Raw genomic sequence first — 13,030 nt, forward strand, 5'->3', positions numbered from 1 at the left:
GGATGCCTTCCCAGGGAACTGGGGCATCTTTCTTCATGTCCTCTACAATCAGTCAATCAGTAGTATTTACTGAGCACTTACTGTGGGCAGGAAACCATAACAAGCACTTGGGAGAGTACAACACAGCAATATAACCAACACATTCCCTGCCTACAGCGAGCTTACAGTCTAGAGGGCTGTAGCTACAGTCTGCAAGCCCAAAAGGTAGAAGAAAATGAAATTAAACCAACTCCACTAGCTTACTCCCAGTTATTCCAGTTCTATTCCATTTAGAGAAGCAGCGTGGCCTAGCTGCAAGAGCACGGGCTTGTGAGTCAGAGGTCGTGGGTTCTAATCCCGGCTCTGCCACTTGCCTGCTGGATGACCTTGGGCAAGCCACTTAACTTCAAGGTGTCTCAGTTACCTCATCTAAAAATGGGGATTAAGACTGTGAGCCCCATGTGGGACAAACTGATTAGCTGGTATCCACCCCAGCACTTACTGCAGTGCTTGGCACATAGTAAGCACTTAACAAATGCCATTATTATTATTATTATTTGATTTAAACTGGTAGGAGAGGAGCTAAATTTAATGTTCCTAAATGTAAAGTTCAACAAGTCATGCAGGATTTCCTGGTCCCAGCTAGTTCTCTCTCTCTCTCTTTCAACTCTCACATCCAGTTGGTTGTTCCTTGCTTGAATGATTAATAGTATTAGTTAAGTGCTTACTATGTGCCGGGCACTGTACTAAGCTCTGGGGAAGATACAAGCCAATCAGGTTGAACAGGGTCCATGTCCCGCATGGGGCCCACAGTCTTCATCCCCATTTTACAGATGAGGGAATTGAGGCCTAGAGAAGTGAAGTGACTTGCCAAATGGAACACAACCTGGTCCAGTCACTCGTCGGATCCCGGTTAGACTACTGCATCAGCCTCCTTACTGGTCTCCCGGCCTCCAGCCTCTCCCCTCTCCAGATTGTTCTTCACTCTCCTGCTCCATGGCTTAGTGGAAAGATCACAGGCCTGGGAGCCAGAGGTCATGGGTTCTAATCCCGGCCCCGCCACTTGTCTGCTATATGACCTTGGTTAGGTCACTTCACTTCTCTGGGCCTCGGTGACCTCATCTGTAAAATGGGGATTGAGACTGTGAGCCCCATGTGGGACAGAGACTGAGAGAAGCAGCGTGGCTCAGTGGAAAGAGCCCGGGCTTTGGAGTCAGAGGTCATGGGTTCAAACCCCAGCTATGTCAATTGCCCCCTGTGTGACTTTGGGCAAGTCACTTAACTTCTCTGTGTCTCAGTTACCTCATCTGGAAAATGGGGATTAAGACTGTGAGCCCCCTGTGGGACAACCTGATCATCTTGTAACCTCCCCAGCGCTTAGAACAGTGCTTTGCACATAGTAAGAGCTTAATAAATGCTATCATTATTATTATTATTATTATCTGCTTGTCTTCATTTAATTGTATTTATTGAGCGCTTACTGTGTGCAGAGCATTGTACTAAGTGGTTGGTCCACCCCAGAGCTTAGAATAGTGCCTGGCACCCAGTTAAGCGCTTAACAAATACCATAATTGTTATTATTTTCTGCACCTTGGTTTTCTCATCTGTAAAACGGGGATTAAGGGTGTGAGCCCCACGTGGGACAACCTGGTGACCTTTGGCTCTACCCCAGCGATTAGAGCAGTGCTTGGCACGAAGTAAGCGCTTAACAAATACCATCAATATTTATTTATCCTTCTGATAGTTCACTCTAGACTGTCAGCTCATTGTGGGCAGGGAACATGCCTGCTGATACTGTTGTATTGTAAATATCATCATAATAATTGTGATATTTAAGTGCTTACTATGTGGCAGGAACTACGCTAAGCACTGAAGTGAACACAAGTAAATCAGGTTGGACATAGTCCCTGTCCTACATACATTCGGTTGTACTTATTCAGCACTTACTGTGTGCAAAACCCTCTACTAAGTGCTTGGGAGAGTACAATATAACATCAGATACGTTCCCTGCCCACAGTGAGCTCACGATCTAGAAGGGGAGACGTACGGTTCACACTCTTAATCCCCATTTTAAGGCTGCGGTAACTGAGGCCCAGAGAAGTGAAGTGACTGACTCAAGGTCACATAGTAGACAAGTGGTGGAACCGGGATTAGAACCCAGGTCCTTGGGATTCTCCGGCCTATACTCTGTCCGTTAGGCCATGCAGTTTCTCCCAACTGCTCCGCATATAGTAAGCACTCAAAAAGCACTACCGACTGTGAGCGCACGGTTGGGTAGGGACCTTCTCTATATGTTGCCAACTTGTACTTCCCAAGCTCTTAGTACAGTGCTCTGCACACAGTAAGCACTCAATAAATACGATTGATTGAATGAATGAATGAATGAATGAATGAATGAATGAATGAATGATGGATCGATTCACTCTGAACCAATCTCTTCTGTCCTCAAGAACGTTTGGTTTGCACGGAGCAGGAACTCCTGACCACTGCTTCACTCCCCTTCTACTAATTCACTCTTCTCTTCCTCTTCACCTCAGCTCACCCTCTCCCTTCCTTCCAAGCTCACCTTCTCAAGGTACCTCGCTCTGGACTTTCCCACACCGGACCTGACCTCCGGCAGGAGCTCCCTCCCCGCCTTCACATCCGCCTGATCTTAGTTAGGTCTCCTTATCTTCAAAGCCATCCAAAAATCTCACCTCCTCTCCAGGTTACATCCTCCCAAATATTATTTCAGCGTTTTTGCACCACCTAAGCCTTTTTGCTCTCACAAGCTCCTGCCGTCCCGTCATTCATGTCAATTTGCTTACTTTATTTAAGCACTCCTTCCTCCTCTTTGTAAATCGTTCTGCGTCTGCAGGAATCACGCCTAACGCTGTTATATTTTCCCAAGTGCTTAGTACAGTGCTCTGACTAGAGTAGGTGCTCAATAAATACTATTGATTGGAAACACATTTTGGGAGGAGGAAAGGGGAGAAATGCCTTTAAATGTTAGCAATGGCACCTTCTGATTTTCAGGATTCTACCCTTCAAGACAATTATACTCCCCTCAAGAGTTACCCTCGGGGTGTGTGGGGTGGGCTTGTAGATCTTCAGAGAGAAGGATCTTATCCGACTGGATTACTGCATCAATCTCCTCTCTAATCTCCCATCCTCCTGTCTCTCCCCACTTCAGTCTACAATTCATGCTGCAGCCCAGATCATCTTTGTGCAGAAACACTCTGGGCATATTACTCCCCTCCTCAAAAATCTCCAGTGGCTGCCAGTCAACCTACGCATCAAGCAAAAACTCCTCACTCTCTGCTTCAAGGCTATCCCCTCGCCCCCTCTTACCTCACCTCCCTTCTCTCCTTCTCCAGCCCAGCCCACACCTTCCCTTCTCTACCGCTAACCTCCTCACTGTACCTCGTTCTCACCTGTCCCACCGTCGACCCCCGGCCCACGTCCTCCCCCTGGCCTGGAATGCCCCCAATCCCTCTGCCCATCCGCCAAGCTCGCTCTCTTCCTCCCTTCAAAGCCCTACTGAGAGCTCACCTCCTCCAATAGGCCTTCCCAAACTGAGCCCCTTCTTTTCTTTCCTCCTCCCCATCCAACTTGTACTTCCCAAGCGCTTAGTAATAATAATAATAATAACAATGATGATGATGGCATTTATTAAGCACTTACTATGTGCAAAGCACTGTTCTAAGCTCTGGGAGGATACAAGGTGATGAGGTTGTCCCACGTGGGGCTCACAGTCTTCATCCCCATTTTACAGATGAGGGAACTGAGGCACAGAGAAGTTAAGTGACTTGCCCAAAGTCACACAGCTGACAAGTGGTGGAGCAGGGATTTGAACCCAGGACCTCTGACTCCAAAGCCCGGGCTCTTTCCCACTGAGCCACGCTGCTTCTCTAGTACAGTGCTCTGCCCTTCCCAAACTGAGCCCCTTCTTTTCTTTCCTCCTCCCCATCCAACTTGTACTTCCCAAGCGCTTAGTAATAATAATAATAATAACAATGATGATGATGGCATTTATTAAGCACTTACTATGTGCAAAGCACTGTTCTAAGCTCTGGGAGGATACAAGGTGATGAGGTTGTCCCACGTGGGGCTCACAGTCTTCATCCCCATTTTACAGATGAGGGAACTGAGGCCCAGAGAAGTTAAGTGACTTGCCCAGAGTCACACAGCTGACAAGTGGTGGAGCAGGGATTTGAACCCAGGACCTCTGACTCCAAAGCCCGGGCTCTTTCCCACTGAGCCACGCTGCTTCTCTAGTACAGTGCTCTGCACACAGTAAGCACTCAATAAATACAATTGAATGAATGAATGAATGAATCCCCTCTGCCCTACCTCCTTCCCTTCCCCATGGCACCTGTATATATGTTTGTACAGATTTATTACTCTATTTTACTTGTACATATTTACTATTCTATTTATTTTGTTATTGATGTGCATCTAGCTTTATTTGTTCTGACGACTTGACACCTGTCCACATGTTTTGTTTTGTTGTCTGTCTCCCCCATCTAGACTGTGAGCCCGCTGTTGGGTAGGGACCGTCTCTATATGTTGCCAACTTGTACTTTCCAAGCGCTTAGTACAGTGCTCTGCACACAGTAAGTGCTCAATAAATATGATTGAATGAAAGAATAATCTGGGCACCCACCTGCAAGCCAAATTCACTGTGACCTAAATTCTCACATACACAAGGGAGAAGGTGTTATATAAGGATAGGCACACACAATTTTTCTACTCACAAATATACCCTCCAGGAATGGAAAACAGTAGGGAAGGAATAGGTGAAAGAGATTCCCTAAAAATTCAATTTGGGACTCCACTAGTAGGCAAATAATTTATCAGAGGACAAGAGATCCTACCAGGTTTCCAGAATTAAGGGTGTCAATTCCGAAGCCATGCAAAAAACACACACCACGTGGTATATAGGGAACAAGAATGAGTGTGTGGTTATGTGTACTGTTACACACATATATGTGACCCAATTGTAAGAGAATAGTTTTAAAAATCAGGAGACCCCAGCTCAGCCACTGGGCTGCTCTGTGACCTAGGGTAATTTACTTAACCTCTTGGTGCCTCAGTTTCCTCATCTGTAGAATGGGGATGAGAAATCTGCTCTCCCAACCTCTTATTGAGCCCTGAGGGCTGAGTTGGATCTGATTGTTTTGATTCTACCCAAAAATTTAGCAAGATGTTTGACAAATAGTAAATGCTTAATAAAGACATAATTATCATAAGTATATCTATATTTGGGTACTATTTTGAGTTATGTGGGGCCACTGCATGCATAGAAATGTTTATGCTTAACTTCTCTGTGGCCCAGTTTTCTCATCTTTAATCCGATTTATTATATCTACCGTAGGGTTTAACACATAGTAAATGTTTAAAAACCACAATTATTATTATTGTGCTACACATATAAAGTTGTGTGTATATCAAACAATGGTATTTATTAAGCTCTTACTGTGTGCAGAGTACTGTACTAAGCATTTGGGAGCATAATATGATTGAATGAATATGACACAACAGAGTTGACAGACACATTCCTTGACCACAGTAAGCTTACAGTCTGTAGATGACCTGACAGTGCACACGTGATGTGAGTGTGTGTGAGTGTGTGTGAGGGTGTGTGGTTGTGTGTGCATGTGCAGTGTCATAGTGGCCGTAAAGGCACTTATTGACCACCCGAATGAAATGCCCTGTACTAAGTACTGGGAAGAATTTTTGTTTTGTTGTCCATCTCTCCCTTCTAGACTGTGAGCTTGTTGTTGGGTAGGGATTGTCGCTATCTGTTACTGAATTGTACTTTCCAAGCGCTTAGTACACAGAAAGCACTCAATAAATATAACTGAATGAATGAACTAGACACATTCCCTCCCCTCAAGGAGCATACATTCTAACAGGGGAAACGGACCCAGACTATTGACATCAGTGAAATCTGATTAAATTGAATGTTCAGTTGAAATACACAGATTTACACAAGTGCTGAGCATGCTAGAACTATTATAATCGAGTTCTGTGGAGTCGTTTCAGATTCATGGTGCTTCGAGACTGTGAGCCTGTTGCTGTGTAGAGACCGTCTCTATATTGTCAGCTGTGTGACTTTGGGCAAGCCACTTAACTTCTCTGTGCCTGTTACCTCAACTGTAAAATGGGGATTAAGACTTTGAGCCCCATGTGGGACAACCTGATCACCTCGTAACCTCCCCAGTGCTTAGAACAGTGCTTTGCACATAGTAAGCGCTTAATAAATGCCATTATTATTATAAGTTGTCGACTTGTACTCCTCAAGCGCTTAGTACAGTGCTCTGCACACAGTAAGCGCTCAATAAATACGACTGAATGAATGCATGAATATGGATCTATTTTCTCCAGAACGCCCTGCCTTCTGTCATAATCCGTAACCTTTCCAACGGTTCTTCGGTATCCCCCTCCCAGTGCTTAGAACAGCGCTTGGCACATAGTAAAAAGAGAAGCAGCGTGGCGCAAAGAGCTCTGGCTTTGGAGTCAGAGGTCATGGGTTCAAATCCCGGCTCCACCAACTGTCAGCTGGGTGACTTTGGGCAAGTCACTTCACTTCTCTGGGTCTCAGTTACCGCATCTGTCCAATGGGGATTAAGACTCTGAGCCCCACCATGGGACAACCCGATCACCTTGTAAGCTCCCCAGCGCTTAGTACAGCGCTTTGCACATAGTAAGCGCTTAATAAATGCCATTATTATTATTATCACCTTGTACGCTCCCCAGCGCTTAGTACAGCGCTTTCCACATGGTAAGCGCCTAGTAAATGCCATTATTATTATCATTAACAGATATTATTACTATGGCTCAGGGGAAAGAGGCCGGGGTGGGGAGTCAGCGGTCATGGGTTCTAATCCGGCGGTGTCAGTTGGTGGCCCGCCCCCCGGCGCAGGCCCCGCCCTCCCCCCCGGGCCTTGGCTGTGGGGGCGGGGCCCGCGCGCAGCCCGACACGTGCGGCCCGAGCCGGGGCCCCCCCGGGCCCGCCGGCCCCCCCGACGCTCACTGTGCGCACAGCGCTGCGACGCCGCCCGGCCGCCCGCCCGCCCGCCCGCCCAGCCCCGCCGCCTCTCCCCGGTGGGTACCAGCGCGCCATCTCTCTCTCTGTCGTCTCCCCGTCTCCCTTGTCTCTCCGTCTCTCCTGTCTCCCCTGTGTCTACTGTCTCCTCTCTCTGTCTCCCCTGTCTCCTCTCTCTGTCCCCCCGTCTCCGTCTCCCTTGTCTCTCCTGTCTCCTCTCTCTGTCTCCCCTGTGTCTCCTGTCTCCTCTCTCTGTCTCCCCTGTCTCTCTCTGTCTCCCCGTCCCCCTTGTCTCTCCGTCTCTCCTGTCTCCTCTCTCAGTCTCCCCTGTCTCTCTCTGTCTCCCCGTCCCCCTTGTCTCTCCGTCTCCCCTGTCTCCTCTCTCTGTCTCCCCTGTGTCTACTCTCTCCTCTCTCTGTCTCCCCGTCTCTCCTGTCTCCCCCTGCCTCCCCGTCTCCCTTGTCTCACCGTCTCTCCTGTCTCCCCTGCCTCTACTGTCTCCTCTCTCTGTCCCCCCGTCTCTGCTGTCTCCTCTCTATGTTTCCCCGTCTCTCCTGTCTCTACTGTCTCCTCTCTCTGTCTCCCCTGTCTCTCTGTCTCCCCGTATCTCTCTGCCTCCCCGTCTCCCTTGTCTCTCCGTCTCTCCTGCCTCTACTGTCTCCTCTCTGTCTCCCCTGTCTCCTCTCTTTGTTTCCCCTGTCTCTACCGTCTCCCCTCTGTTTCCCCTGTCTCTACTGTCTCCTCTCTCTGTCTCCCCGTCTCCTGTCTCCCCGTCTCTCTTGTCTATCTCTGTCTCCTCTGTCTCTCTTGTCTTTGCCTCCCCGTCTCCCCTGTTTCTCCTGTCTCTTTGCCTCCCCTGTCTCTGTCTGCGTCCTCGTCTCCCCTGTCTCTCTGTCTCTCATGTCTCTACTGTCTCCTCTCTCTGTCTCCCCTGCCTCTCTCTGTCTCTCCTGTCTCTCTCTGTCTCCCCTGTCTCCCCGTCTCCCCATCTCTCTCTGTCTCCCCTGTCTGTCTCCCCATCTCCCCTGTCTCTCTCTGCCTCCCCATCTCCCCTGTCTCTCTCTGTCTCTCCTGTCTCCCCTGTCTCTACTGTCTCCTCTCTCTGTCTCCCCGTCTCTACTGTCTCTCCTTCTCTCCTGTCTCCCCGTCTCTACTGTCTCCTCTCTCCGTGTCCCCTATCTCTACTGTCTCCCCTGTCTCTCTGTGTCTCCCCTCTGTGTCTCCCCCGTCTCTCTCCGTCTCTGGTCCGTGCCCGTGGGGGAGGGGTGCGGAGCCGGCACGGGGGGCTCCGGACCCCGCGGTGTGTGTGTGGGGGGGGGTGTCTCGTGGCGTGCGGGGAACAACAATCCCAACCCTGGGTTTTGTTAAGCGCTTACTCTGTGCCAAGCGCCGGTCTGAGCGCCGGGGGTAGATCCGTGGTCATCAGGTTGTCCCACGTGGGGCTCACACTCTTCATCCCCATTTTACGGAGGAGGTCAGTGAGGCTCAGAGAAGTGACTCGCTCAAAAGTCACGCAGCTGATAAGTGGCAAAGGCGGGATTAGAACCCACGACCTCCGACTCCCAAGCCCGGGCTCTTGCCACTAAGGCACTCTCCGCTTAACCATGTGCCAGACGCTGTTCTAAGCGCGGGAGTAGATACGAGGTCATCAGGTTGCCCCACGGGGGGCTCACAGACTTAATCCCCATTTTACAGATGAGGGAATTGAGACCCAGAGAAGTGACGTGACTTGCCCAAAAGTCACCCAGATGGAGGAGGCGGAATTAGAACACACGACCTCTGACTCCCAAACCTGGGCTCTTTCCACTAAACCACACTCCGCTTAACCCTACGCCACGCGCTGTTCTAAACACTGAAGTAGATATGAGGTCATCACGTTGTCCCGGGGGTGGGGGGCTCACAGACTTAATCCCCATTTTACAGATGAGAGAACTGAGGCTCAGAGAAGTGGATAAGTGGAGGAGGAGGAGGAATTAGAACACATGACCTCTGACTCCCAAACCTGGGCTCTTTCCACTAAACCACGTTCTGCATAACCTTACGCCAAGCGCTTGTTCTAAACGCTGGAGTAGATACGAGGTAATTAGGTTGTCCCACGGGGTTGGGGGGCTCAAAGACGTAATCCCCATTTTACAGATGAGGGAACTGAGGCTCGGATAAGTGGAGTAGGCGGAATTAGAGCTCGTGACCTTTGACTCCCAAACCCGGGCTCCTTCCAGATGAGGGAACTGAGACCCAAAGAAGTGAAGTGACTTGCCCAAAAGTCACACCACTGATAAGTGGAGGAGGTGGGATTGGAACCCACAACCTCTGACTCCCGAGCCTGGGCTCTTTCCACTAAACCACGCTGCTTCTCACCCCCTTCACCTCCCCACCTCCGAGTGGGCGGGGAAGGGGCCTGAGGTTGCACAGGTGAGGTGGTCCCCCCCCTTGGCTGGGGGGGGAGGGGGCGGTGGGGTCCATCGGGTCCACCCCAGGCCCAGTCCAGCGCCGGACACCCCGGGATTCCCGGGGGTCTTCCAGCTGGTAAACTCATTAGGGGCGACGAACGGGTCTTTTGGTTGCTGACTTGTACTTTCCCAAGCGCTTAGTACAGTGCTCTGCACACAGTAAGCACTCAATAAATAAGATTGAATGAATGTTGACTTGATTGTAGGGGACTCTCCCAAGCTCTTAGTAATAATAATAATAATAATAGCATTTGTTAGGCGCTTACTATGTGCAAAGCACTGTTCTAAGCGCTGGGGGATACAAGGCGATCAGGTTGTCCCACGTAGGGCTCACAGTCAATCCCCATTTTACAGACGAGGTAACTGAGGCTCAGAGAAGCTAAGTGACTTGCCCAAGGTCACACAGCAGACGTGCAGTACAGCGCTCTGCACATTAAGCGCTTACTATGTGCCAAGCACTGTTCTAAGTGCTGGCGGGGCAGGAGGATACAGGGTAATGAAGTTGTCCCACTTGGGGCTCACAGTTTTAATCCCCATTTTACAGATGAGGAAACTGAGGCCCAGAGAAGTTAAGTGACTTTCCCGAAGTCACACAGCAGACAAGTGGCGGAGTCGGGATTAGAACCCATAACCTCTGACTCCCAAGCCTGGGCTCTTTCCACTGAGCCACGCTGCTTCTCAATTGGAGCCCTCCCCGCCCGGGTGCTTGTACAGTCAATCAATCAGTCAGTTGTATTTATTGAGCGCTTACTGTGTGCAAAGCACTTTACTAAGCACTTGGGAGAGTACAGTGTAACAGAGTGGGTCTAAACGTTTTCTGTCCACCTGAATAAAATTTGGGGTTCGGCCTGATTAATAATCAATCAATCAATCATATTTATTGGATATATTTAAGTGCTTGTGTCTACCGACTCCATTTAATGGTCTTGTCCCAAGCGCTTAGTACAATGTTCTGCCCACAGGATGTATTCAATAAATACCATTATTGAATTGTGTAGTTGATTAGTTCATTCATTCATTCATATTTATTGAGTGCTTACTGTGTGCAGAGCACTGTACTAAGCGCTTGGGAAGTACAAGTCGGCAACACCTAGAGACGGTCCCTACCCAACAGTGGGCTCACAGTCTAGAAGCGAGAGACAGACAACAAAACAAAACATTAACAAAATAAAATAAATAGAATAAATATGTACAAATAAAATAGAGTAATAAATATGTACAAACATATATATATACATGTGCTGTGGGGAGGGGAAGGAGGTAAGGCGGGGGGGATGGGGAGGAGAGGGAGAGGAAGGAGGGGGCTCAGTCTGGGAAGGCCTCCTGGAGGAGGTGAGCTTTGAAGGGAGGAAGAGAGCTAGTTTGGCAGATGTGCGGAGGGATTAGTGTATGTCAAAAACAGTTCTAAGCAATGGAGTTGATTCAAGGTAATGAGGTGTGGCACAGTCCCTGTCCCACTTGGTGCTCACAGTCCAAGGGGGAGGGAGACAGCTAATCGAATCCCCATTTTACAGTCGAGGAAACCGAGGCACAGAGAAGTTAGGCAAGTGGTAGAGCTGGAATTAGAACCCAGTTCTCCTGACTTCCAGTGCTCTTTCCACTAAGGCCACCTGGTTCTCCAGGTTCTTCTTTCTAGCGGGTCCCATTAGCAGTCTCACTTCCTATTCTTGTGGACTAGAGAACAAAAGCACCTGGGTTCTAATCCCCCGTTCCATCACTTGTCAGCTGTGTGACTTTGAGCAAGTCACTTAACTTCTCTGTGCCTGTTACCTCGTCTGTAAAACAGGGGTTAAGACTGTGAGCGCTATGTGGGACAAGGACTGTGTCCAACCTGATTAGCTTGTATCCGCCCCAGTGCTTAGTACAGTGCTTGATACATAGTAAGCGCTTAAATACCATTATTATTAGTAGTAGTAGTATTGATAGTCTTCTCACACCAGCCCTCAGCCTGCCCTCTGCAGTAGCTTCATGCTTTAGAATTAGCAAGCAATCAATTGTATTTATTGAGCACTTACTGTGTACAGAGCGCTGTACTGAGTGCTTGGGAGAGTATAACAATAAATGGACACTTTTCTTGCCCACAATGAGCTTACATTCTAGAGGGGGAGACAGACATCAATGTAAATGAGTAAATAATGGATATGTGGGGATAAGTGGAGTGAGGCTGGGGGGAATGGGAAAAAAGGAAATGAGGAATTGGGGGAGATGTGCCTTTAATAAGACTTCGAAGGTGGGGAGAGTCATTGTCGAATATGAAGAGGGAGGGTGTTCCAGGACGTGGGCGAGAAGTCGTTGTCAGCGAGATGGACGAGAATGAGGCACAGTGACTAGGTTGGCGTTAGAGGTGTGAATATGTGGGCTGGGTTTATTCATTCAGTCGTATTTATTGAGCACTTACTGTGGGCAAAGCACTGTACTAAGTGCTTGGAAAGTACAATTCAGCAATAGAGACGATCCCTGCCCGGCTGTAGTGGGAGAGCAGTGTGGTGAGGTAGGAGGGGGCAAAATGATGGAGGGCTCTAAAGCTGATGGGAAGGAGTTTCTGTTTGATGTGGAGGTGGATGGGCAACCACTGGAGGTTCTTGAGGAGTGGGGACACATGAACTGAACGTTCTTGTAGACAAATGAGCTGGGCAGCAGAATGAAGTATGGACTAGAGTGGGGAGAGACAGGAGGCAGGGAGGTCATGGATGGGCAACCACTGGAGTTCTTGAGGAGTGGGGAAACATGGACTGAACGTTTTTGTAGACAAATGAGCTGGGCAGCAGAATGAAGTATCGACTAGAGTGGGGAGAGACAGGAGTCAGGGAGGTCAGCAAGGAGGCTAATACAGTAATCAAGGTGGGCTTAGCATCTACTATCCAACTCCTTAGTCCAGCCCAACCCCCGGACTCTATGGAGTCTGGGGCACTGGCAGTCTCCCCAAGTAAACATCCGATCCAAAGGCTAGATTTCAAGTCCTGTGTTACCCTGGGGTGATGCAAGAAGTGCTTAAATCCCTGGCAAACTCACTTCTATTATTGTCTGCTCTCCTGATAATAGGGCTTACTAGACAGTCCCCCACCATTTGGAACGGTTCATCCCTAAGTCCTTATCACAGGAAAGCAGCTTGGATGGAAAGCATTCATCCTTTGGAGTCAGAGGTCATGGGTTCAAATCCTGGCTCTGCCAATTGTCAACTGTGTGACTTTGGGCAAGTCACGTAACTTCTCTGTGCCTCAGTTACCTCATCTGAAAAATGGGGATTAAAGACTGTGAGCCCCCTGTGGGACAACCTGATCACCTTGTAACCTCCCCAGTGCTCAGAACAGTGTTTTGCACATAGTAAGCACTTAATAAATGCTATCATCATCATCATCATCATCTTTTGAGAACAGCCTACAAAAATGCTCAGGACATGTTGCCCCCTTCCTCAAAAATCTCCAGTGGTTGTCCTTCTAACTCTGTATCAAACAAAAACTCCTCATCATTGGCTTTAAAGCACTCCATCACCTTGCCCCCTCCTACCTCACCTCACTTCTCTCCGTCTACACTGCAGCCCACACACTTCGCTCCTCTAGTGCTAACTTTC

Source organism: Tachyglossus aculeatus, chromosome 10, assembly GCF_015852505.1.
Source record: "Tachyglossus aculeatus isolate mTacAcu1 chromosome 10, mTacAcu1.pri, whole genome shotgun sequence".
Taxonomy (NCBI): Eukaryota; Metazoa; Chordata; class Mammalia; order Monotremata; family Tachyglossidae; genus Tachyglossus; species Tachyglossus aculeatus.